General features: G+C 49.0%; 1 protein-coding gene across 3 annotated transcripts in view; it reads right to left on the minus strand.

Moving 5' to 3' along the window:
• LOC132407289 (zinc finger protein 27-like) overlaps positions 1 to 14,427 on the minus strand; it is a 28,180-nt gene extending 13,753 nt beyond the window's left edge. For 2 of the 3 annotated variants that reach the window (XM_059993576.1, XM_059993577.1), the window contains exons 1-2: positions 14,281 to 14,427; positions 7,564 to 7,731 (exon numbers count right to left, since the gene is read on the minus strand). The gene's annotated coding sequence lies outside the window, so the exon portion shown is untranslated. The remainder of the gene's footprint in view (positions 1 to 7,563; positions 7,732 to 14,280) is intronic. The other variant, XM_059993579.1, reaches the window with a different exon arrangement.
• Between the last annotated feature and the right edge of the window lie 13,480 nt (positions 14,428 to 27,907).

Raw genomic sequence — 27,907 nt, forward strand, 5'->3', positions numbered from 1 at the left:
GAAAACAATGAGATGTCAACAACCTGTGCTTAAGGCACCTGACTTTGAAAAACCTTTTTCATTGGCTGTGGATGCTAGTGATGAGGCTGCAGGAGCAGTATTAATGCAAAGGAATGAGGGTGATGAGGTTGATCATTCAGTAGCTTACTTTTCTAAGAAATTTAATAAGCATCAAAAAAACTATTCAAAAATAGAGAAAGAATTGTTATCTCTTGTTTTAGCTTTGGAATATTTTGAGGTATATGTTGGTACAACTCAAAAACCACTTATTGTTTACACTGATCATAATCCGTTAGTTTTTCTGAGTAAGATGAAAAACAAAAACAGAAGATTATTAAATTGGAGTTTGATGTTACAAGTGTACAATATTGTGATAACTCATTAAAGGTAAAGATTGTCTATCTCGATGTTGAATGTACACTGCAATTTTTTTTATGGAGTGTTTTTTTTTCAATTGTAACACTCCTACTGTATTGTGAGTTATAAGCTGTTATATGATGGTATTGTATATTGTGTATGTTATAAAATTTATAACTTTGTTTTTTCTGTAAGCAATTGTTAAAAATTTTCGTTCTTGTCAGATCAAAAATGTATTTTTGGAAGGAGGTGTTACGTACTCGTGACACATGACAGTGGTACAATTGTCACGTGACTGGGGTTGAAGCTATACTGGACTTGAGGTAATGGTCTCGTGATGGTGGAGTGACGTCATTTTCCCGCCAGTAGAGATCATGTGACAGATTTTTTTTAAGGTTATAAAAAGGAAGGCCCAGCCCTGTGAGGAGGGGCAGTTCGTGGCTGGATTTGCCAAGTTGACTTCATGCCACTGCGTGATTTAAGTGATGACGCAGTTCAGTTGAAAAATGAAGTTTTTATCTAATGCCTGAAGTTTAAAAGGTCATTGCCAGCAGGTTCTTTACGATGCTGCTAGTTCGAGGAATTAGTGGAGAGTGAAGATCGAAGTTCGGGAGTTAAAGATCAAGGAGAATCGCTTTCTACGGTGAAACAGGGTTCGACCTTTGTTTGATCCTTATTTAGAAGGATTTTGTTGACTATCTTCACGTTAATCCCTGGGTTTACCAGAAAGGAGTGAGGATAGTGAGGAAGGAAAGGTCAGTGCCTTTAAGCCATTTCATTTTGTAAATTCTTCGTGGGAATTTCGACGTCGGGGATCAAAGCAAGCGACGTGAAAGAGAATTTAAATTGTCTTATAAAGTCTCTCCTTTTTTGAATGGACTGTGAGCATATCGAACTTTTGGCAATACCACTTTAAAGAACTGTTTTTGCAATATCGCTTTAAGAACTGTTTGAGCTGCCGCACTGCAGTTGATCTCCGGTTACGTTAGTGTTTGTTTACTTTTGGAGGGGGGGTTGTTTTCTGTGTTTAATAAACGTGTTGTTTGTTATAAAAAAACCCTTGCCGAACTCTTATATTTATTGTTGCCTGAATACGTAACACACGTCCCCTCAGTCAGCTTCCTAGGTTATATCATCGAGAGGGGACAGGCGAGAGCTGCTTCCTGGGATTTGCGAACTTCTATCGCCAGTTCATTAGAAACTACAGCGGCCCCCCCTTACCAAGGCTTAACTCGCCGACCACACCACTTTGCTGGGGCTCCGACGCAGACTTAGCATTCACCAACCTGAAGGGGCGTTTCACCACTGCTCCCATCCTGGTTCATCCGGACCCGTCCCAACAATTCATCGTGGATGTGGATGCCTCCGACTCTGGGTAGGAGCAGTCCTAACCCAAGTTCAGAAGAAAAGCTTCACCCCTGCGCTTTCTACTCTCGCCGACTGTGCCCCACCGAGCGGAATTACGAGCGGAACTACTGGCAGTCAAATTAGCACAGCAAGAATGGAGGCACTGAATGGAGGGGGCAGAACTCGTTTGTGGTATGGATGGACCATAAGAACATGGAGTATATTAAGACCACCAAGCGATTGAACTCCCATTAGGCCCATTGGTCATTGTTTTCTGGACTGTTCCAGTTTATCCTCACGTACCGTCCAGGCTCCAAGAACGGGAAGCCGGACGCGTTATCCTGCCAGCATGACTCCAAGCAGAACACTTCCAGTCCCGAGACGATCCTCCCTCCAACCTGCATGGCGGCCACCCTCTCTTGGGAGATTGAGGTGAAAGTAAGAGAAGCCCAACGGGATGACCCCAATCCTGGAAGTGAACCTGGCGATCGCCTGTACGTATCCGCCTCTGTCAGGCCCCTGGTCCTTCAATGGGGGCACATATCCTGGTTTGCCTGCCACCCCGGGAGTGATCGGACCCTGGCTCTCCTGAGGAGGTACTTTTAGTGGCTGTCCATGGAGGGGTACACCCACTCTTATGTCTCAGCTCGTCCCATCTGTGCCCGGGGAACGGCCTCTCATCGACCACCGGCAGGTCTACTTTGTCCTCTACCTGTCCCTGGTTGTCCCTGGTCATACATCGCCCTAGATGTTGTCACCGGTCTGCCCCTTCCCACGGAAACACAACTGTCCTCACCGTGGCAGACCGATTCTCCAAGGCGGTGCACTTTGTGGCCCTCCCAAAACTCCCTTCCCCTCAAGAAACCTCAGATCTTCTCGTCCGCCACGTCTTCCGCCTCCACGGAATCCCCGCAGACATCATCTCCGATCGAGGTCCTCAGTTCATCTCACAGGTATGGACGGCCTTCTGTCACGCCTCAGGTGCAATGTCATCTGGCTTCCAGCCCCAGACGAACGGGCAGTCAGAATGGGTCAACCAAAATCTGGAGGCAATGTTATGCTGTGTAACGGCAAACGACCCATCAACCTGGAGTGAACAGTACGCCCATAACTCCCTGGTGAGCTCTGCCATTGGGAGGTCCCCGTTCGAGTGCTCCCTTGGGTACCAACCCCCCGCTGTTCCCTGCTCAGGAAGAAGAGATCGCCTTACCGTCGGTTCGGGACCGTGTTGATCGGTGCCGGAAGGTTTGGGAGGAGACTCGCACGGCCCTACTCAGATCGACAAACCAAAATAAGAAAACGGCAGACCGAGACCACACTCCAGCACCAGAGTACCAAGCGGCGCAGATGGTGTGGCTTTCCGCCTAGGACATCCCGCTCAAATACGAGCATAGGAAACTCGCAACGCCCCCCCCCCCCCACACCCACTTCCTGAGACCATTCAAGGTCGAAAGGATTATCAATCCCACAGCGGTCTGCCTCACGCTGGCAAAGTCCATGCGTATTCACCCAACCTTTCATGTGTCTCAGTTAAAATAAGTCTCCGTCAGCCTTTGTGTCCCCCAGCTGAGATTCCGCCCTCTGCCAGGCTCATCGACAACCATCTGGCATATGCAGTCCGATGACTACTAGATGTGTGCCGTTGGGGCAGGGGCCACCAATACCTGGTGGGGCAACAACCCGTTTAGAAATTGACAAGCAAGGATGCTTCCTACCATGAGTACCACCCCTCAGGAAGAGCCCAATGTAACACTGCAAGTTGCTGGAGTACCAATTCTGTTTCTGATTGATACGGGGGCAAACACAAACACTCTTGATCAGGAAATAGTATCGGAAAAGGGATTCCAGCCATCAGACGCAACAATCACTCTGGGTTCAAAGGCAAGGAAGGTACGTATTCACGTAGCCAGCCACTGCAGGTGGAAGTCCGGTGGAACCAGCGTGGCTTCTTCTCAGTCACCACCAGTCGGGGGTGTAATCTACCAGGAAAAAACATGCTCTGTTCTTTGGAACTCAAGATTCTGTGCATGAACAAGTATATCACCCTGGAACTAGCGAACAGATGACATCTTCCCCAGTTTCTGACCACCCGATGGTGGCACTTAATCTGGACTCCACTGCGTTGAACCCCTTCTGCCAGCGGCCAACTATCATGTGACTCTGTGCTAAGACCCTATGGGGTGCTCAACTGAGGCATGCCAATACTATGCACCCCTCGAGGACCGTTAGTTCCCAGCCAAGGTGATTGGAGAGGCTAAAGGCGGAGAGGGCAGTGCATTTCTGGCCAAAGTTCCTGATTTCCTTTGGCGACAGAGAGGACTTGTGGTTCCGCATACCACCATTTGGGTTTGTCCTGGGTTCAAGCCAAAGAGCCGAGGGCTCCTCGCTTACACCTTGCCGAAACACGGGTTCCAGTCAAGCAACCTTCCATGACTTAAGCAGAACGAGTTTGCCAGACATGTGGGAGGTACGTACTTTTCAGGGGGATGCCTCTGAGGAGGAGTTCAAACTGTGGTCCCATATGGGATGCCAGAAAGACCCTGACCTCGGCTTTTGGATCACACCGACCGGACAGGTTTGTGTTCCTAAACAGTTTTTACCAAAATTAGTTGATAATATACATAACTGTATGCATCTGGGAAAGGAGGGAATGGTTGGTAAACTGTACCCTGCACACCTTGTCCGACTCCCTCGACAGGTGGACCTTTTTCGTGTCTGCAAGTTGATTTTATTGAATTGCCTAGAGTAGATTGCTATAGATACTGCTTAGTTATTATAGATGTGTTCAGCAGATGGACTGACGCTATTCCAACCACCAAAAATACTGCTATGACTGTTGATAAGATATTACTATGGGAAATAACTCCCAGGTACAGCCTGCCACAGATGCTGAGCTCTGACAATGGCCCACGCTTTGTGGCAAAAGTAAATGAAGAGATTAACCAACTAGCTATCAAGCTACAATTCCACTGTGTACACCACCCATGGGCCGCTGGCATAGTGGAAAGAGCCAATGGCACTCTGAAGAGTAAATTAGTCAAACCAACAGCGGAGACTGGACTCACTTGGTGGAAGGTCGTATTGCTAGCCTATTCTACATGAGGGTTACCCCACAAGGGAAAAGAGGGCTGTCACCAGCTGAAATCATATATGGATGGCCCATGAGGGCACCCTGGGGACTTGTGTACCTTGCTCCCAGAAAGTCTACCAGCAAAATTGGATTCGCAGACGCTAGGGGAAGTGATGGTGAAATATATATGCCAACCAACCGAAATTCTCCAAGCATTACATTCACAGGTACAACAGACTTACAAATAAGAGAACTACCTCGCACAGAGGAGTGACTATCCCACCAGAGAACCTGGGAATATTGTTCTGATCAAGAACTGGGATTGTGGGAAACTCGGACCTCGGTGGAGACAACCATATTAGGTGTTACTGACCACTCCACGAAGAGCAATCTCAGTGGATACGTCGAACAGACTACAAATGTGTTACTGAAGGAACTGAGTAGAAGGACTCTCTCGGACTAAAGGAAAATGTATTGGTTGACTGTGCTGTTTGTGTTTATGTCATTGAGACGACTCACCCCAGTATCCGGGAGCCCCCATGTTAACATTTTTCTGTCACTCTGCCACATCTATGCCAAAAATGTAGAACTAGTGGCCTGCTGGGTTTGTGTCAAAATTCCACAGAATGATAAAACTATGATTCCAATGACAGTAATCCCGCTCAAACAGAATGAGGAGCTCTCAGCCTAGGCTTTCTCAAATAACTCCCAGGGAAGTGAGATGAGGAACTGTGGTCCAGTCAACTGTGGCTGTCAGTGTTCTGCGGGATGGTACCTCAGGCCCCCATCAAACGGAAATTCCTAGACTGGGAAACATGCATCCTGGCCATACTCACAGGTGCCCGGCAGTGGAGAGTAATAACTGAGACTGAGCAATTTTGGATGATCACTTTTCTCTCCTATGGAGTAGCCAGGAATTCCCCAGAGATAATCAATTTGGCAACAGCGCTCGAGGAGCTGGCCACAATACTGCAGAGGCTCTGACAGAAACACAGGCCCAAGCAGCAGAAATATCCTCTGAAATGAGTGCAATCCAGCAAACAGTCCTACAAAATCATTTGGCTTTAGATTTTATCCTCACTGAGAAAGGGGGAACCTGTGCCATTAGTGACATAGAATGCTGCACCTATATCCCTGATGAGTCTACCAACATTACATCCCTTTCCGAGCACACTGCCAGGGAGATTGACAGCATCAAGAAAGTAGGGCAGGATTTACATGGGTTCACCGAAGGGTTGAAGACCTGTTAGGTAATGTGTCGGGCACGATATTGCATTATGGCCCAATGTTTGTACATAATGATCAACAGGAAGGAATGATAATGGATGTAAAAGGGTTAACACTTTGCTAAACAAGAGCAGCCGGTTTTTCTGAAAGAAACTGCTGATGATCCACAGATATGCTAAGCCATGCTGAGCCGTATTTCTTCTTGAGGGAAGCTCAATAGTGCTTCAAGATGCTTATCTCCTTGCGCACTCATGCATAGAGATAGGACAGCTGCAGTCTGGTCTGTGTGTGAAAGCCATTATGACTATTTTGTAATTTGTCATGTATTTTGTAATTTGTCATGTGGTAAAGAACTTTGGATCCAGCCTGTCTTGTGTGGCGACTATCCGGACGGATATATCTGTGGTGTAAGGTGAATTGCTAGTCAGTTAGTGGATTGAGCGGTAACAGTCACAGACTGTTCCTGTTTGAGCGACTAACTGAGTAAGGCCTGGGTGCTTGGAATAAAGAGTTTGTACTGTTACACCTGTGCCCCAACTCTGAGTGGCTGAAGGGTACAAAATAGCCCCCTCCTTTTTGAGAATTGCAAGATTGCTATTGTCAGGTCAGGAGACCCAGGAAATGAGAGAGACACACAGATGTCCTGGAATGTCCTGGCACCTCAACGATACAAAGCCATGGGTTACGGCCATTGTCTCTTCGAGACGGAATTGTGCATTGAGCACTGTGCTATTCATCGACATCGTCTAGGAATGAGCAACGTGGGCTGGTTGCTCATTGACCAACCTGATTGACATCTGAGACCCCGTGAGTAAGGATAAAAAAGGGTATGGGGAACAACCCCTTTGAGACGCACCAGGAGAAACACTAGAAATCCCGTGACAGCGTTTAATAGCGACAGCCAGTGGAGGGCCCACATGTGTTCTTTCCCGTTGCCCCTGGGATTGAGGCCATACCACGGAAGACGGCTTAGCTAAGGAAGAGATCACCACCGATGACATTTTCGAAGGATCGACATCATAAAAAGGAAAACGGGCAATTTCTAAACCTCTGTCTCTCCCTCCAACCAAAAGCTGCAGCTTGAATGAACTTTTATACTTCCATCGGACAATACATTAACCCCTAGACAACGACAGAGCTATTTCTTCTTATTATTATTACACCCGCGCTTTTAGATTTAGTATTGACGACGTATATTATCTGTATGTTTACATTGATATTATTTTTGTGTATTTTTATCAATAAATACTGTTAAAAATAGTACCATCAGACTTCAACAGACCTCTCGATCTTTGCTGATAAGGACCCAGTTACGGGGTACGTAACAGAACTTATACGGTTTCTGAGTGACTTTATCCGGATTCGACTTCCACACAATAGGAGTGGTTTCAAAGGGCTGGGCTGTCAGAAGCACATTACCAGACCTGGAGTGATTGCAACTGGATCTGACAGGAATAACTGGTTCATTTGGGCACATTCGGTCTTACTCCAACTATTCCCTACATTCCCTTTTACAGGTACGTAATGTCTAAAGGACCAGTGTTTGCGTAAATGAGACTCACCGAACTTTCTCCTGACTGAATCACTGGAATCTCCGAGTCAGATGGGTTCTCTCCAGTTGATGCTCTCAATCCTTGGGCTGGTTCACTTGTTGCTGTTCCCTCGTCTACAGTCGTGGTTTCCTTCCAGTTGGGGTTTTTATTCCAATAAATCTCTCACCCCAGGTCTAACTTTAGCATGAAAGATAATGAAGCACATTAACAATAAAAAGGAGAACCAAACATTTCTGCTTAATGTTACTAAGAGCAAAACTCACTGAAATGTAAACATTGAAGGCAGATATAATGATCTCAGTGAACAATCTTTTATTGTCCCTCACAAGTCACAAAACAATATGGGATAAGAAGGAGCCATCATTCAGTCATGGTAAGACATAAGACACAGGAACAAAATTAGGTGATTCGATTCATCTGGTCTACCCAACCACTCAACCATGGCTGATTTTTATTCCAACACCATATTCCAACCTTTTCCCATTGTGACCCTGAAGTGACTAAGCAATCATCAATATATTAATCTCTCTCATAAACATAATCAAATGGCAGCCTCAACCATCCTCTGCGGCAACAAATTCCACAGATCAGACATCCTTTGGCCAAATATTTTTCACATCTCAGTTTTAAAGAGAAACATCTTTATTCCGGGACTGTGCTATAAGACCACAGATTCTCTGTCTAATGGAAACATCCTCTCCATGTCCACTGTATCCAGGCTTTTCAGCATTCGGTAGGTTTACTTAACCCTACATCCCTCCACCACCCTCACCATCCCTCTGAACTCCATCGAGCACAGGTCCAGAACCATCAAATGCTCCTCATACATAAAGCCAATCATTGCTGAGATTAATCTTGCAAACCTTGTTAGCAACAACTGTACTGCACACATTTACAGGAGTAAGACACAAATTGGTACCAGGGTAATTTACAGACAAAGCTGTGCTTTCTTCACTCTTCTACCATCACAGAACTAGCCATTTCCATTTCCACGTTCAAAGAGGTCCATTTCAGGAAATATAAACCATTCCAGGGTGAATGTAATAAAAAGCGGGAATTACCAGAAACACTCAGCAGGTAAGGAACAGTTGTGGGGAGAGGAACAATCCTTGCAATTCAGATTAATAATGTTTCATGAGAATGGCATCAAGCATTTTCAGTTTTTAGTACAGATGTCCAGTATCTTGAGTTTCTGTTTGATTCCCACTGCCTGACAGCTTGATCCCCAAGGGCATTTTACTTGGATCTAAAACTGTGAAATCCAACCTCACAGAGTCACACAGCTGAACCTGCCACTTACCCACCCTGAGAGTCTCACACATCATCCCCACATCTCAGACTGGGTAGTGCAATCCGGGATTTCCCCAAAACCAATGTCCAGCTTCTCAAGATATCTTCTTCATTACAGAAGGACAAGCATCGAGACCCATCTGTAGAAACAGCAACCAAAGTCAAAGCCAAAACTCCAACAGTTCAATATGCCTGGAATGCCAATCGCAGGATTAGAGCCCAAGCACCAACTCTCCCAATACTCCTTGCTGCCAGTAAAATGCTATAGTGTGTCAGCCAGTCACTGTTCCTAAACTGGCACCTCCACATCAATGGACAACACAACTGGTACCGGATGACCCTCTGGCATTCCAGCTAACAAAAACCGATTCTGGAAATAACTCAGCAAGGCTAAAGGTGCAAAAGAACACTTCACAATGAAGACAAAGGTTAAAATAAAGATTGCTGATATATAACATTGCAAAGGTGCGAAACAGGGTGGACTGAGGTTGACCCAGATGGTTGATGTATATCACTGAAGTGGAAGTGAGGAGACTGGACAGAGGCTGAACAAGATGGGCAGGGAATGAGCAGATGGAAACAGGTGGGAGAAGGGATCAAGTATAATCACTGATGATCCTCCAGCAATACACAGATACTGAATTAACAGTGTACACTACCGTATAGAAGATTCTAAAATGACAAAGTTAGAACAAACAACAAGAACTTTGCCATATATACTTTGACCCTCACCACATTTTTATCAACAAACCACAGAAATGTTCCCATCTGGACAGTTCAAGTTTTGCATGGCAACTGCTCTGCCCGTGACTGCCAGGAACTGCAGAGACCTTTGGATACAGATCAGCACATCACAGAAACCATTCTCCCCCCTAGGCCTCCCAGTCCCACGGTAAAGCAGGCAGTGAAATCAAAGATCCCCACAACCTGGGACTTCCTTCCTTCTCACCCACCACAGTTGGGGAGAAATAACAGCCATAAAGCTGAAGGAAGCGAGGTGAGTTAAGGGAAGTTAACGCGACTCAGTGGCCAACATCAGATGTCCCAACACAACACAGAGGAAGCAACACCACCCATCCGGGGCAGCACGAACACACCACATGATCTTGCATCACAAAGCAGAGGGAGAGCCAGATCTGCAGTAAAAAGCCTCAAGTGACCTGCTGGCGGGACTTCCTTTTCAATTCTGTGGAAATAGACAGCCTGGACTCCTGGTTTGGATCATTCAATGCAGATGAAGAGAAGTCTACACATTTTTGACGAGCCCGAGTAACTGGGTACTAAATGAGTAATTGGCCCCCAGTTTGGGGCTCACGGCCAACACCAGATCTCCCCGCTCCGGATTGGTCTCAATACTCACCGATGGGAAATTGATGTCTTCGGCCCGCAGACAGTGATCCCGACCCAGGAGGTCAGGACACTTTCCCGATCCCATAAAATAATCTACTTCAGCACTGACCAGAAAGGAAAACACCACCAATCCGGAGACAGTTATCATGTGCAAAGAGATTGTTATGTCTGCGATTAAATGGTAGGGGAAATGGGATCACATCTACCATCACCCGACAGAGCACTCCAGCTACCCAGAAACAAAGTATCTGTGTTTCTTTCTTTCAAAGTTTCTTTCTGTGGAAAGAAACAAAGTTGCCCCTCACATCCCCTCTCACCTTAAATGTATCATTTCAACCCCCAAGAAAAACATAACATCTGTCTATCTATTCCTCTCATAATCTTATAAATGTCCATCCAGTCTCACCACAGCCTGCGCTGCTCTGGACAAAACAATAGATGTTTGTCCAACCTCTCGTTATAGCTCATGCCCTCTAATCTAGACATTATCCTGTACCCCTCTTTTACACCCTCTACTATTATTATGACATTTCACATTCTTAAAATAGTGACCCTAACTGACCTAAGACAGGGAATGTTTTCTAGGGAGTAAATGTCAGGAATTGTGAAAAACTGAGTTTAAATGTAATTGGCTACAGTGTGTGTAAACTTCTGACTTCAACTGTCGCAATTAACATGAAAAAGAAAATTTGCCATTGTATTAAGCAGATAAATGGCAAATTTTCTGTTTTCATGGATGAAACAACAAGCATTAAGACCACCCTAATAGATTATTTGAAACGTGAAAGTGTTAAGGCAGGTGATCCCCATTGTATGCTTTTAGATCTAATTGAATTGTCTGATCAGAAAGCTGCAACTATTTCTAAGCATCTATTGAACTGTCTCAATAACCATGGGTTTGATGACTCTTACTTGAAACAGAACCTTGTAGCTTTTGCTAGTGATGAAATGAACGTAATGCTTGGTGTCAAATCTGGTGTTGCTACAATTCTCAAGGAACATTAGCGTGATGTGACGATTTGGCACTGTCTTAATCACAGATTAGAACCTGCAGTAGGTGATTCAGTGAGAGAAGTTCACAGAAAAAATAAATCATTTTCAAACATTTACGGACATATTGTACTCTGTTTACAGTAGATTACCTCTGAGCTCTCTGAATGTATCTCTCAGAATCAGAATCAAGTTTATTATCACCAGCATGTGTCATGAAATGTGTTAACTTTGCAGCAGCAGTTCAAAGCAATGCATAATACAGAAGTGAACACAAAATAAAAGAATAAAAATAAATAACTAAATCAGTTACAGTATACGTATATCTGGGACACTTGCTCATTGTGATTTTTATAAATGACGGAGATGAGGAAGTGAGGAATGGTTAGTAATTCTGCTGACGACACAAAGGTTGGGGGTGTTGTGGACGGTGTTGAGGGCTGTCAGAGGTTACAGCTGGGCTGAGAACTGGCAAATGCAATTCAACCCAGTTAAATGTAAAGTGATTCATTTTGTTAAGTCAAACATGATGCAGAATCTAGCATTAATGGTCAGACTTGGCAGTGCAGAGGATCAAAGTGATCTTGGGGTCTGAGTCCATAGGACGCTCAAAGCTGCTACGCATGTTGACACTGTGGTTAAGGCGGTATACAGTGTATCAACCTTCATCAATCGTGTGATTGAATTCAGGAGCTGAGAGGTAAAGTCGCAACTATATAGGAGCCTTGTCACACCCCACTGTGCTCAGTTCTGGTCACCTCACTACAGGAATGATGTGGAAGCCTTAGAAAGGGTGTAGAGATTTACAAGGATGTTGCCTGGATTGGGGAGCATGCCTGATGGAAAAATGTTGAGTAAACTCGTCCTTTTCTCCTTGGAGCAACAGAGGATGAGAGATGACCTGACAGCAGTGCATAAGATTGATATTGAGTGGTATTGATCTTGTGGAAAGTCAAGGGCTTTTACCTAGGGCTGAAACTGTTGCCACAAGAGGGCACAGGTTTAAGGTGTTGGAGAATTGGTACAGAGGGATGTCAGGGACAAGTCTTTTACTCAGAGAGTGGTGAGTGTGTGAAATGGGCTGCCGGCAACGGTGCTGGAGGTGGATATGATAGGGTCTTTTTAGAGACTTTTGGATAGGTACCTGGAGACATCAGAGAAAAAAAGAGAAAAAACTAGCTTAGAAATCTCGAGGGCTATTGGTAACCTTAGATATTTCCAAGGTTGGGACATGTTGGCACAACTTTTTGGGCTAAAGTGCCTGTATTGTGCTGTAGGTTTTCTATGTTTTGGTGAATAGATTAAAATTCATGCAAGAAACAGAAAAACTATATATTTTAAAAGTGAGGTAATGTTTAGGGGTTCAATGTCCATTTAGCTATTGGATGGCAGAGGAGAAAAAACTGTTCCTGAATCACTGAGTGTGTGACTTCAAGCTTCTGTACCTCTCTATCTGATAGTAACATTAAGAAAAGTGTAAACCCTGGGTGCTGGAGGGCCTTAATAATGGACGCTACCTTTCTAATCCTCTGGTAATCTTATAAACGTCTATCCAGTCTCACCCCTGCCGGCACGGCTCCAGAGAAAACAAAAGAATTTTGTCCAACCTCTCGTTATATCTCATGCCCTCTAATCCAGGCAATTTCCTGGTAAACCTCTTCCGCATCCTCTCCAAAGCCCCGACATCCTTCCGAAAATGAGGGCACTCTAGGTGTGGTCTAACTAGCTGCAACACAACTTTCCGACTTTTGAACTCAAATGCTTCAACTAATAAAGAGAACCACGCCATTTGCCTTCTTAACCACCGGATCAATCTGTGCAGTCTCTTTCAGGGAGCGATGAACTTGGAGTCTGAGATCCCTCTGATCCTCAACACTGTTCAGGGTTTTACATTTAACAGTGTACTGTCTCATACATTCGACCTACCGAGATGATCATCACTGATCAAATCTCACTGAGATTTCTCAGATCCTGCTGAATTTGATGTCAAGTGCACAAGTACGGAGAAACACTGACTTGTAATAGCATCACAGGCAAGTACATTCAGAGAACACATGGAAAATAAATTATACAACTGTCTGTCAGTAACAATATAGAAACATGTTTTACGTCATCCTGCTAACATGATCAGAACAACAGGGGCTGAGCGGCGGCTCATCTCAGACGGTTCGGTGTGAAGGTCTCACAACCAGGACCGACCCCGGCAGAATCTGTGAAGGAAGCGAGGCGAGGCCGCCAGTTCGGGGAAGTTCATCCTCTCCCCCTTCAGGCTTCACCGATTGCCTTGTGCTTCTCTCCGCCCCCCACCACCTTTTATTCTCCAGTCCTGCCGAGGTTTTCGGCTGGTAACTTTGACTGTACTCTTTTCCTAGCTGTTACCCGGCCGGCTGAGTTCCTCCAGCATTTTGTGCGCGTTATTCGCATTTCCAGCATCTGCAGATTTATATATATATTTCTGTGAATAGATTAAAAATCGTGCAAGAAACAGAAAAACTATATATTTTAAAAGTGAGATAGTGCTTAGGGGTTCAATGTCTATTTAGCTATTGGATGGCAGAGGAGAGGAAACTTTTCCTGAATCACTGTGTGTGTGCCTTCAAGCTTCTGTACCTCTCTATCTGATAGTAACATTAAGAAAAGGGCAAACCCTGGGTGCTGGAGGGCCTTAATAATGGACGCTACCTTTCCAATCCTCTGGTAATCTTATAAACGTCTATCCAGTTTCACCACTGCCGGCACGGCTCCAGAGAAAACAAAACAATTTTGTCCAACCTCTCGTTAAGGTCTCACAACCCGGACCGACCTTGGCAGATTCTGTGAAGGAAGCGAGGCGATGCCGCCAGTTCGGGAAGGTTCATCCCCTCCCCCTTCAGGTTTCACCGATCGCCTTGTGCTTATCTCCGCCCCCCACCTCCTTTTATTTCGGCCGGTAACGTTGACTGTACTCTTTTCCTAGCTGTTACCCGGCCAGCTGAGTTCCTCCAGCATTTTGTGCCCGTTGCTCGCATTTCCCGCATCTGCAGATTTTCTCCTGTTTGAGTTTAACTCACTACCCACCGTCAGACCTCTCCGCTCGGGACCGGCTTCAGTACTCACCGAAGGGAAATTGCTGGTGTTGCCCCGCAGAGAATAATCCGTCCCGGCTCCCCGCTCCAAGAGGGAAGACCCCTCCCTATCCCGATCCGTCCGCCGACCCGCTTACACAAAGTACGAAAAAACGCAGGGCCAATCCCGGACTGAGCATGCGCGATGTGTATAACGCGTCATCGGTCGGTGGGCGGGGCCTCGGAAACAAAACTGCTGACGTTAGGTCTCCCACGTGACCCTATCTCTACTTCTCATTCCTCACACGCTGCCCGACCCACTGCCACATTTCCCACATTATTTCATTATTTCCCTATATTATTTTCATATTTACACCAGATACGTATTTAGTTGTTCCCTCCATATTTCCCCGATCCCTTTCCCTCCACCCCCAGGTCACAGAGTTCTCAGAGTTAGAGTTTCTATTCCCATCCCGATCAAACACACAATTCAGACCCACACATGAAATGTGCAGGTTTCAATTAAACACTAATTTCTGTTCACATTCCTCTGGCCTCACTGGACAGGAACACTGAAACATCAAGTGAGAAACAGGTGGGCCATTCAGTCCCTCAAACCCTCAACAAGATGGCGGCTGGTCTCCCATCTCAGCCACATGTTTCTGCGCGATCCTCATTTCCTCGATCTGTTAGGTCTCCACACATCTGCCGGCCTCTGTTTTATGGGAGGACGATCACTGAGTCTTCAGCGCCCTCTGTGGTGGGGATTTACAGACATTTACCACCCTCAGAGTGGAGACATTTCCCCTCATCTGAATCCCGGTCAGTCCACCCCAATTTTAAGAGAATGCGATCCCTGGTTCAACCGGTAATGATGTTGTGCTTTTCAATGTGTTAACCTCTCATTCTTCGATTTTCTAAAACAAATCATTCTTCATATGATTATCCACCACTCCAGGGGTCAGTCTGGTGAATCTTCATTGCACTCTCAATAACAAATACTATCTGAACACTTTGCTAATCCTCTATGGAATTAATTTCCATCTTCTGCAGCCCCGTGTTGCCTCAACCACTCAATTTTGTTCTTTTGTCTGTATAACCCGTGCTAGTATGGGCAGAGGGATTTTACACCTTATTCCAGGTACAATCTCAACAAATCTCAATTTTGCCCGGACCATTGGCACCGCTTGCAGGGCAACAGTCTGCCAGTGTTTGCCTTCCAATGTGGTGAATCCCTTTGCTCGCCACCACCTTCTGCTCAGACATTTCCACAGATGAGCCCCTTCTGTCCCCACCGGGACAAACATCCTGTCCGCCCCCTCTCACACCATCTTCATCCTTTCAATAAAGTCCACTCACTCTCTCCCCGGGGAACCGGCATCAAACCGACGGGCTGAGCGGTCTCCTCCTACCTCTCAGTGATATATCAGAATCCGGCCGCAGGAGACGCTACACAAACGCCCCCAACTTCCCTTGGAGGGAAATGGAAATAAATCAGAAAGCGGACATTTACTTTGGGATTTGTTCCGCCCTGACGGGAGATGGACACTTGAGCAGGAAACGGTTTCAGCGGGGTAACACCCACCCGGCTTGTCCATCTTCGTTACTGGTTGTGACCAGTGATTGACATCGCTTCTCACCAATGGGAATAGCGCAGTCCCAAAAGCTTTGGTTTTCAGCCGTGGGGGAGGGGTGGTCACGCAATGGGTAGCTCAACCGTTAAACCGATAAAGCTCGAGCTCTCCAACGCCTGGATGACGTAAGACACCACGCACGAGAGGGCAAATCCCGAGGTGGGGAACCCATGTGTGACGTAAGGCGCGTGGATTCGCCTGTGTGACGTCACCTGTGGGGGAGCTCTTGTAATTAAGAACACCTTAATGGAGGTTTCTAATGATTTCAGTGGGACAACAACATTAATCACGGGTTTCATCACTGAACCCAGTGTTGTGAGATGTAAAGTCCCCTGTTAAGTGTCCGGCTGTGCCGTGTTGTTGGTGGAGTGGGCAGCGTGGTGTTTGTCTCGATTCGGGTCACAACACCAGAATTGCCAGCGGGGTCCTCTCGTCCCTGCAGTCTTTGTCCCCCGGTAAACTCAACACGCTGACACTGCGGACCATAGATACCCCTTCCTCTCAGAGTCAGGGAATCACTCAGACAGCTGATCGCTGAGAGGAATTATATTTATTGGTCAGTAAAGTTCGTCCAGATTCGTTTGGGCGGATTTGATGAGGAGTTCGGGGTGTCACAGTGAAAGGGCCGGACGGCTGAACTCTCTCCGTTCTCCAAACATCCTTCCAGGAGAGGCGACACTTCACCTGTGAATCTTCCGGGGTCCGCCCGTTGTGCTCCCGATGCCGCCGCCTCTACACTGGTGACACCAGCTCTTCCGCAGTTGTGCGGGGTAGGGTTGTTTTTTTTTTGGGGGGGGGAATCGATGTTATTGTTCCCTTTTGTGCGGGAGGGGTGGGTTTTGGGGGTTGATGATCGGGATGCCGTTCTTGTTGATGTGGGGGGTGGGGTGGGAGTTTGATTTTTCTCTCTGAAAGACTTTCATGCTCTTTCTTTGTTTTGTGGTTCTCTGGAGAAAAATAAACGCAAGAGTTGTTCGGGGATGCCTGCTTTGATAATAAACTGACCTTTGAACTATCCGCTCCCAGCGGGACTTCCCGGTGTCCAAACATTTTCATTCCGATTCGCATTCCCGTTCCCGTTCCGACGTGTCAAACCATCGCCTCCTCTCGTGCCAGTTTAAGGCCACCCTCATCGTCCAGGATCTGCACCTTATAATCCGTCTGAGTCGCGCCCTCCCCAAACTGATGGCATGAATATCGATTTCTCCTTCCAGTGAACAATTCTCCCTCCCTCCCACTCCCTCTCTTCCTCTCTGACTTTTCACGTCCTCTCACGTGCTTAGCACGTCTGTCTGGTTCCACTGCTGCGATTCTCCACTCTCCTCTCCTATTGGATTCTATTTTCTTCTGCTCTTGAGCTTTCCCATCTACCTGGCTTCACCTGTCACCATTCAGCCAGCCATTTCCTCGATTTTACTAGGATATTTCCCTCATTCCATCTCAGTCCTGAAGGAGGGTTCAATTAGAAACCTCGACTATTGGCTCTTTTCGATAAATGCTGCCTGAGTTCCGCCAGCATTTTGTGTGATTTCCAGCATCTGCAGATTTTGCCGTGTTGGTCAATTACCTGTCAGTTGGAGGGGTTGGGTGGAAGAGTGGATATGGCCGGTGCAGAGAGAACAACCGTACAGAGCCTCGACGTTGATTTCTTTCTCTTCATTCCTGAATCGGAACTTCCCACCTTTGAACTGGAGAGATGTCTATGAGATTCCGATCTGCACCACAGTCGATGGGTGAAAAGGAAACTGAGAGCATTACACAACTAGAGGAAGCTGACTGCTGAGAGAACCAATCCGTCAGGATTCCCCTCCCTGCTGACGGGTATTCTCTTTTACAGAACGCTTGGAACATGCGCCCGGAATTGTCCTGGATCACCACAAGAGTCAGAAAACTTTTCTCCTGCTCCACTCTGATTCCTCTTGAGACAGGCACACGCGCTCAACTTGCATAAGCTCCTCCATGGACCAGATGCTGTGTCGCGAAGGAGGAGCCAGTCAGTTATCCAGTCGTCAAGTGGAACAGACAGATTAATCATTTCATCCAGACTACCCTGCTCGTCCCGGACTGCGATCTCACGTAGGACCCCTGCATTCAGTCCACACTGGAGGGCAGTGATGAGCGATCTCTGATGCAAACCCCTCTCTCCTGCAGGCGTGCGGGATTTAACTGCCCCGGTAAAATGTCGAACAGGCTGAGTGGAGGTCCATCTGGAAGATAGACCATGTACGCCAGTTTTTGCCCACCGTTACCAAAACAACCAGGCTGGGCATGGAATGTCAGCTCGCATTTGGGAATAAACATCCTGCAACAAACAGGATCAGCATAATTTCCGCCTGGTTGTGAAATATATATATAGGTTCGGATACGGCCCAAGTGCGGAACAACAGACACTGAAGCAGGTCGATAGTACACACACTTTAATGCGAACAGAGTCAGAGAAAAGAGTAAAAGCTACGCCAAACAGGGCCATTAACTAAAATTCTCAAAAGGAAAATGAAGCCTACAGTGTGGTTGAAAGGAATAACTGAATATAAAATGAACAACAACAACACACAAAATGCTGGTGGAACACAACAGGCCAGGCAGCACCTGTAAGGAGACTCTTCATCCTGACGAAGGGTCTCGGCCCGAAACATCGACAGTGCTTCTCCTTATAGTTGCTGCCTGGCCTGCTGTGTTCCACCTGCGTTGTTTGTGTGTTGCTGTTTGTATTTCCAGCATCTGCAGATTTCCTTGTGTTTACTAATATAAAATGAATATTGGGAGTCAGTTTCCTCAAACACTCCAATTTCTCAGGCAAGGCCAAAAGTAAGCAGGCAGAGATCACACTGAAATAATAATTAGCCAGGGGCCCTGTCACGACCACAGATTCGGCAGCACAGCAGCTACGGCAGTTGCGCTCGTGAGGATGCAAGTGTCAGCTAATTATCATTTCATTGTGATAGCTTTTAACTCAATTCTTTCTGTCATAGTGCCAGGCGCAGCCCCTGAGTCGGAACAGAACTGTATCTGTTGGAGGACCTGGATGAGCGGCTTGTCCAAGGTATCCTTAGCCACAATACACTGTATTAAATTGCAGGGGGATGGGAATCAGAATGCCAGGACAGTTAATGTTGAGTTGTGGAGGCAGATGTTGGGAAGACTGCAGACAGAGCAAGGAATCAAAGGTTGAGCATGGTGCGACTACTGACCCGAGCTGCATTTATTTCAATACAGGAAGTATCGGAGAAAAGTTGTGTAACGAGCTGGAGATGAGGGAGCTGGTTGGGCAGACAGAGGCAACGTGTAGTGAGGAGAGGCAGTCGATAGGGCAAAATTGCAGTCAAAAAGATGCAACATAAATGGTGGACAATATCGAAAAGTGTGCATACAGAAATGAAGATGTTATATTTGAATGGAGCAGTATACAGACTAAGGCACATAGACTTGCAGCACAGTTGCCAATCGGAATGATGTTATTGGCGTCTCTGAGTAATCTAAAAGGGTGGATACAAGGCTGAACTGAATAGTGGCTGAAAAAAATAGCCTGGTGCTTAAAGTCCAAGGATACACGTTATATCAAAACAAAGCAGGAAGGGAGAGTGAGCGGCGTTGCTCTGTTGGTGAAAGATAAATCAAATTATTCGAAAGAGGAGACATACGGTTGGAAGACGCTGATTCTTTGCGAATACAGGGGAGGAACTGCAAGGGTAAAACGACAGTGATGAGAGTTGTATACAGACTCAAAAACAGTGGTAAGAATTTGGCTTCCAAACTTCAAAGGGGGATAAAAAATGCTTGCTCAAGGAGTGTCCCTTCTGGCACCTGGCTATCTTCCTCAGGAATTGGGCCTTAATCACCTCATTTTGTTCCCAATCATTCCCAGGTTCCACTAACTGCAAACACGTGTTTTCTATCAGCAACTGCAGTGTAAAAATCCTGTGACCACAAGGAGCTGCCAGTTTATTGGTCGACTCGTGTACGAGTAACCTCGTTCCATGGTTCTTAGGACGATCAGTTCTAAGTCCAGCATCATTCCTGAATTCTCTACTAAAACCAAGACTCCGGGTAAAGACTCCCCTGGCACCAATTCCGCGCTCGCTACGACCGTAACGCCTCTCGACTCGGCCTCCGCGCCCGAGTTCAGCATTTGGGTTCGTTCCAGCGCCACGTCCTTGCAACAGAACGAACTGGCCACGATGAACCCAGCGGACCCAGGATCCTATTGGGCAACTACGACCAACTACTTCGGGAGATCACGGAAAACCTTCGGACACTGACCACGAATGTACAGAAGGTCAGTGAACAAGCGGACCAGGTCTCCGCTTCTTTTTCTCCGTCCCCTCCAAGAACCCCGGTTACCCAAACTGCACCGCTCGGGATGGCTTTGCCCCCGGAATCAGCAATACCATCCCCTCGAGAGCCGTATGTATCCGAGCCTGAACCCTACACAGGGGACCTGGGTATGGGCCGGGCCTTCCTGCTACAATGCTCCCTGGTTTTCGAGCTGCAGCCACGTACCTACACCTCCGACAAATCAAAGATTGCGTACATCATGGGGCTGCTATGAGGGGTAGCCTTGGCTTGGGCAACCGACCAGAGGCTTGTTTCTCCTACTCCTCCTTTGTCGCTGAAATGAGGAAAGTCTTCGAACTATGCATTCGCAGGAAGGACGCCGTGAAACGGCTGCTTACTCTTCATCAGGCTTCGCGAAGAGTGGCCGGGTATTCCACTGAGTTCCGGACCAGGTGGAATGACAAGGCCCTACGCGAGGTGGCCCGACAGGGCCCCTCGGACCAGATAAAGGATGAGTTTGCCGCGAGGGACGACACGGACTGTCTAGACTCTCTGATCTCACCAGTCATTCAATTAGATCATCGACTTCGAGAACGTCTGAGAGAGAAGACCCGTTACTTCGTTCCTCGGTCCATCCCACGGTCCACCTTAACTTCTTCAACCAGCTCTAACCTCTCTCCCACTTCCTTTCCTCGCAGAGCTCGCGCTCCTACTGCTCCGCTGAGTTTGACGACACTCTCTTCAGCCCCCTGAGACTCGGATGCAGATCCCAGCTACTGTGAATTACCAACGACGGTCTCTGTCCCGATCCGCTTTGGTGGATTCCGGTGCCGAGGGCAACCTGCTGGATGAGGACATGGCCTCCCAGACTGGAATACCTCGCGAGCTGCTAACTACACCCCTGAAGGTTGGGGCCTTGGATGGAAGACTGCTGGCTCGGGTGACCCACCGTACACTTCCCCTGACCCTGATCCTATCAGGTAACCATCGAGAGGAGGTGCTATTCAGTCTCATTCGTTCACCTCAATCTCCGGTAGTTCCAGGGTATCCATGGCTGAAACAAATCTCACATCGACCGATCTACCGGGAGGATAGCCAAATGGAGCCAGACTGAGATGTACTGAGAGACTTAATTAATCAGTTTGTATTATTTTACGTCAATGATATCCTGATATTTTCTGGCACCCCCAAGACCACGTTCATCGTGTCCGTCAAGTCCTCCAGAGACTGTGGGAAAAACAATTATTTGTGATGGTGGAGAAATGTGATTTCCACCTTCCTTTGGTCAGCTTCCTGGGTTGTATCACCGAGAGCGGGCAGGTGAGAGAAGACCCCGAGAAGATCCGGCCAGTGGAAGAATGGTCGAGGCCTACGACCCGCAAACGACTTCAACAATTCCTGGGCTTTGCAAATTCCTACCGCCGATTTATCAGAGACTACAGTCGAGTGGCGCCATCCCTATACCCGGCTTACCTCGCCTACTACCCCTTTCTGTTGGGATTCTGAAGGTGACTCGGCGTTAACCAACCTGAAGAGGCGTTTCACCACCGATCAAGTTCGGATGAAAAGCTTCTCCCCTGCAACTTCGATTCTCGCCAACTTCCCCAACCGAGCGGCATTACGATGTGGGGAATCAGGTGCTCCTGGCAGTGAAACTAGTACTGGAAGAATGGAGACACTGGCTGGAGGGGGCAGAACAAACGTTTGTGGTATGGACTGATCATAAGAACCTGGGGTATATTCAGACCGCCAAACGTTTGAACTCCCGCCTGGTCTGTTGGGCATTATTTTTCCGACGTTTCAACGTTTCCCTCACATACCATCCAGGGTCCAGGAACGGGAAGCCAGACGCGCTCTCCCGCCAACACAACTCCAAGGAGGACACTTCCATCCCAGGGACTGTCCTCCCACCATCCTGTCTGGTTGCCACCCTCACTTGGGAGATCGAGTCGAAAGTAAAAGAAGCCCAATGGGATGACCCCGGCTCCGGCAATGGACCCGGCGATCACCTATTTGTGTCCGTCAGGCCTCAGGTTCTTCAATGGGGTCACACGTCTCCGTTCGCCTGCAGCCCCAGGAGTAACCAGACCCCAGCGCTCCTGAAAAAAAACACTTTCGGTGGCCGTCCATGGAGGCGGATACCCCTTCCTATGTTTCGGCATGTTCCATCTCTGCCCGGAGAAAAGCCTCGTAACGGCCACCTGCGGGTTTACTTCGTCCTCTGCCTGTCCTTGGTCACACCTCGCCCTAGACGTGGTCACCGATCTAACATCTTCACATGGGATCACCACCATACTCACCGTGGTAGCACTCCCTAAACTCCCTTCCTCTTAAGAAACCGCAGATCTTCTCATCCGCCACGTCTTCCGCCTCCGATCGAGGTCCTCAGTTCATCTCACTGGTATGGAAGGCCTTCTGTCAATCCTTGGGTACAACGGTCTGCCTGTCATCCAGCTTCCACTCCCAGACGAACAGGCAGATGGAACGGGTCAACCAAGACTTGGAGGAGACACTACGTTGTGTAATAGCCAACAACCCGTCGACTTGAAGCGACCACCTCCCGTGGGTTGAGTACGCCCACAGCTCTGTAGTAAGCTCAGCCATTGGACACTACGTTGTGTAATAGCAAACAACCCGTCGACTTGAAGCGACCACCTCCCATGGGTTGAGTACGTCCACAGCTCTGTAGTAAGCTCAGCCATTGGAAGTTCCCCATTTGAGTGTTCCCTGGGGTACGAACCCCCGCTGTCCCCCGCGCAGGTAGAGGATATTGCAGTACCATCGGTTCAGGACCATATCGATCGGTGTTTTAAGGTGTGGGAGGAAACACGCACGGCCCTACTCAGATCAGCAAGACGTAATAAGAAGACAACCGACCGAAACTGGACTTCGGTGCCCGAGTACCAACAAGGGCAGATGGTGTGGCTTTCATCCAGGGACATCCTGCTGAGGAACGATCATAGGAAACTTGCCGCTTGCTTCGTGGGACCATTCAAGGTCGAAAGTGTTATCAATCCTGCAGCGGTTCGCCCAAAATTACCAAGATTCATGCGCATCCACCCAACTTTTCATGTTTCCCAGTTAACGGAGTTTCCGTCAGCCCCTTGTGTCCCCCGCTGAGACGCCCCACCTGCCCGGATCATCGATGACCATCTGTCATACACTGTCCGAAGACAACTGGATGTGCGCCGTAGGGGCAGGGGTCTCCAATGCCTGGTAGACTGGGAAGGGTATGGTCCAGAAGAGCGTTCCCCCGCTCCTTCATCATCGACCCATCCCTCATCCAAGATTTTCATCGGGGCCATCCAGACAGGCCTAGAGGATCGCCTGGCAGCTCCCGTTGAGGGAGGAGTAATGCAATGGTCCCTTCTGGCAATCGCCCACCTGGCTATTTTCCTCAGGAATTGGGCCTCAGTCACCTCGTTTAGTTCCCAATCATTTATCAGCAAATGCATTCTAAAAGCCCTGTGAGCACAACAAGGAGCTACCAGTAAGTTGGTCGACTCTGGTGTCAGTAACCTCGTTTCATGGTTCTTAGGACTACCAGTTCTAGGTCTAGCATCACTCCTGGATACCGACTCCATTAATAACGTCTCCCGACTCTGCCTCCTCATCCGTGTTCTGCACTTGGGTTCATCCACCGCCACGCCCGAGTAACACTCTTGCCTCGCTTTCACTCTTTATATATCTGAACAACTTTTGATGCTTGATGTTTTTGTCTAACTTACCTTAATTTTTAATCTTGTCTCTCTTGTGTATTCTTTTTAGTTGTCTCCTTTTGTTCATGTAAAAGCTTTCCAATCCTCCGACTTCCCACTAGTTTCTGGCTATATTATATCAAAAACAGAAACAGAAGAAAATCTGTGCATGTTGGAAATCCAAGCAACACATAAACAAAATACTGGAGGAAACTAGGAGGTTAGGCAGCATAGAAGGGAAATAGTAAACCGTTGACGTTTCGGGCCAAGACCCTTCATCAGGACTGGGGGAAAATCAAGAGACGTCAGAGGAAGAAGTGTGGGGGGAAAGGGGTAGAAGAAAAGGTAAGTGATGGGTAAACAGGGAACGGGGAGTAGTGAAGGATAAAACTTCTTAGGATAGAATTTCCTTCACGATTCTCGAAGATCATTGCTAATGCCTCCACATCTCTTCAGCTGCCTCTTTCAGATCTCTGGGGTGTACATCATCTGGTCCATCTGTCATATTTACCTTCAGACCATTTGTTTCCGAACAAGCTTCTCCCGAGTAACGTAATTGTACGCATTCAGACCACTGACATCTGGGACCTCCATATTCCTGTCAGCATCTTCGACAGATAAGAGTGGTGTACAAGACTTATTCAGTTCACCCGCCATAATCCTTGCACTCCCACCCCATTCCTACCTCTCCAGCATCATTTTTCAGTGGTTTGATATCCACTTCCACCTCCCTTTTATGCTATATGTACCTGAAGAAAACAATGGTATTGTAGCGGTGTGCTACACGCAGCGCTAAAATTACGACACGGAGTCGGTAACTGCAGTCGAAGGAAAAACTTTATTCGAAATCCTCAGCCACACTTTTAAGCCTCCCTCAACCCCCCCCCCCCCCCCCCCCCCCGTGGCGATGAGGCTCCAAAGCTCTGTGCTCGCAAACCCCCGTAGGCTATCTAATTGTGAGCCGGTTCGGATGTGCCAGGAAATGTCGCCACATAACCCCCCCGAACCCCAGAACCGGCGATACACCCCCCAATGTCCACAGTCTGGGCCAGAACCTGCTTGGGAGGGCGGCCTCTGCGCCGAGGTGCCGGAAACTCGGCCGGTTGCGCCTGGTCTACATGGGCCAGTCTGAGGCGGTCCACCGTGAAAACCTCCTCTTTCCCCCCAACGTCCAGCACGAACGTGGACCCGTAGTTCCGGAGCACCATAAACGGCCCCTCGTATGGCCGCTGCAGCGGTGGCCAATGCCCGCCCCTTCATACAAACACAAACTTACAGTTCTGTAGGTCTTTGGGTACGCAGGTCGCGTTCCGCCCGTGCTGCGAAGTGGGTATGAGGGCCAGGTTACGGAGCTTCTCGCGTAGTCTGCCCCGGACTGCTGCGGTATCTTCCTCTTGCCCCCGTGGGGCTGGTAGCAGCTCCCCGGGGACGACCAGGGGCGCGCCGTATATCAACTCGGCCGACGAGGCGTGCAGGTCGTTCTTGGGCGCTGTGCGGATGCCGAGTAGGACCCAGGGAAGCTCGTCCGCCCAGTTGGCTCCTCGCAAGGGGGCCATGAGGGCCGACTTCAGGTGACGGTGGAAACGCTCCACTAGCCCGTTCGACTGTGAGTGGTAGGCAGTGGTGTGGTGCAGCTGAGTCCCCAAAAGGCTGGCCATAGCTGACCACAGGCTGGAGGTGAAATGGGCGCCTCTGTCGGAGCTAATGTGGGCCGGTACACCAAAGCGAGATATCCAGGAGGCGATCAGGGCTCGGGCGCATGATTCGGAGGTGCTGTCGGTGAGCGGGACCGCCTCTGGCCATCTTGTGAACCGGTCCACGATAGTCAGGAGGTGCCGCGCTCCGCGCGACACTGGCCGGGGGCCCACGATATCCACATGAATGTGGGCGAAACGCCGGTGGGCGGGATGGAACTGCTGCGGTGGGGCTTTGGTGTGCCGCTGCACCTTGGCCGTCTGGCAGAGCATGCACGTTTTGGCCCATTCACTGACCTTTTTGCGGAGTCCGTGCCAAACGAACCTGGAAACCATCCAGACAGTTGTCCGGATGGAGTGATGCGCCAAGTTATGAATGGAGTTGAAAACACGGCACCGCCAGGCTGTCGGGACGACGGGACGGGGCTGGCCGGTGGCGACGTCACAGAGTAGGGTCCTCTCACCTGGGCCTACGGGGAGGTCCTGGAGCTGCAAACCGGAGACTGCGGTTCTGTAACTCGGAATCTCCTCATCCTCCTGCAGCGCCTCTGCCAGTGCCGCAAAGTCTACCTCTTGGGAAAGGGTATGAACGGTAGGGCGAGAGAGCGCATCCGCCACGACATTGTCCTTACCCGAGACGTGCCGGACATCCGTCGTGTATTCAGAGATGTAGGACAGGTGGCGTTGCTGGCGAGACGACCAAGGGTCGGACGCTTTCGTAAACGCAAAGGTAAGCGGTTTGTGGTCCGTGAACGCGGTGAAGGGCCGACCTTCTAGGAAGTACCTGAAATGCCGGATTGCCAGGTAGAGCGCCAACAGTTCCCGGTCGAAAGCACTGTACTTGAGCTCGGGTGGCCGCAGATGTATGCTGAAAAACGCCAGGGGTTGCCATCGACCTGCGATGAGTTGCTCCAGCATCCCACCGACTGCCGTGTTAGATGCGTCCACTGTGAGGGCGGTAGGGGCGTCCATTCTGGGATGTACTATCATTGAGGCGTTCGCCAAAGCTTCCTTCGTTTGAACGAAAGCGGCGGCGGACTCCTCCTCCCAGGTAATGTCCTTGCTCGGAATCGACATCAGGGCGAAAAGGGGGCGCATGATCCGGGCAGCTGAAGGGAGGAAGTGGTGGAAGAAATTGACCATACCTACGAATTCCTGAAGGCCTTTGATCGTGGTGGGTCGGGGAAAGTGGCGGACCGCATCCAGCTTAGCGGGCAGAGGGGTTGCCCCGTCTTTCGTAATCCTGTGGCCCAGGAAGTCAATGGTATCGAGTCCGAACTGGCATTTGGCGGGGTTGATTGTAAGACCGTACTCACTCAGTCGGGCGCAGAGTTGACGGAAGTGGGACAGATGCTCCTGACGACTGCTGCTGGCTATGAGGATGTCATCCAAATAGATGAACGCGAAGTCCAGGTCCCGTCCCACCGCGTCCATTAACCGCTGGAAGGTCTGTGCGGCATTCTTCAGGTCGAACGGCATGCGGAGGAACTCGCAAAAAGCCAAACGGGTTGATGAGAGCCGTTTTGGGGACGTCGTCAGGATGCATCGGGAGTTGATGGTACCCTCGGACGAGGTCTACCTTGAAGAAGATCAGTGCGCCGTGCAGGTTTGTTGCAAAGTCCTGAATGTGCGGCACAGGGTAGCGGTCCGGAGTGGTAGCCTCGTTCAGCCTGCGGTAGTCGCCGCACGGTCTCCAGCCTCCCGTCGCTTTGGGCACCATGTGCAGGGGGGAGGCCCATGGGCTGTCGGACCGCCGGATGATCTCCAATTCCTCCATCCTCTGGAACTCCTCCTTCGCCAGTCGGAGCTGTGGTCCCTGGGTCGGGATGTGGTGCTGTACGCCGTGCCTGGGCATGGCCGCTGTGAACTGCGGTGCCAGAACCGATGGGAGATCCGCCAGAACCCTGGTGAAGTCGTTGTTGGACAGCGTGATGGAGCCGAGGTGAGGGGCTGGCAACTGGGCTGCACCCAGGGAAAACGTCTGAAAGGTCTCGGCGTGTACCAGTCTCTTCCTGGGCAGGTCGACCAGTAGGCTGAGAGCTCGCAAAAAATCCGCACCCAGAAGCGGTTGGGCTACGGCGGCCAGTGTGAAGTCCCACGTGAACTGGCTGGAACCGAACTGTAGCTGCACCTGACGGGTGCCATAGGTCCTTACTGTGCTGCCATTCACGGCCCTCAGGGGGGGGGACCCGGTGCCCTGCTGCGGGTGTCGTAACTCGTCGGAGGTAAAACGCTGATCTCAGCCCCAGTATCGACCAAAAACCGGCGACCCGACCTTCTATCCCACGCATACAGGAGGCTATCCCGATGGCCAGCCGCCGTAGCCATCAGCAGCGGCTGGACCTGGCGTTTCCCGGGTACATGCAGGGCGGGCGACA

The sequence above is a fragment of the Hypanus sabinus genome, chromosome 18 (assembly GCF_030144855.1).
Source record: "Hypanus sabinus isolate sHypSab1 chromosome 18, sHypSab1.hap1, whole genome shotgun sequence".
NCBI lineage: Eukaryota > Metazoa > Chordata > Chondrichthyes > Myliobatiformes > Dasyatidae > Hypanus > Hypanus sabinus.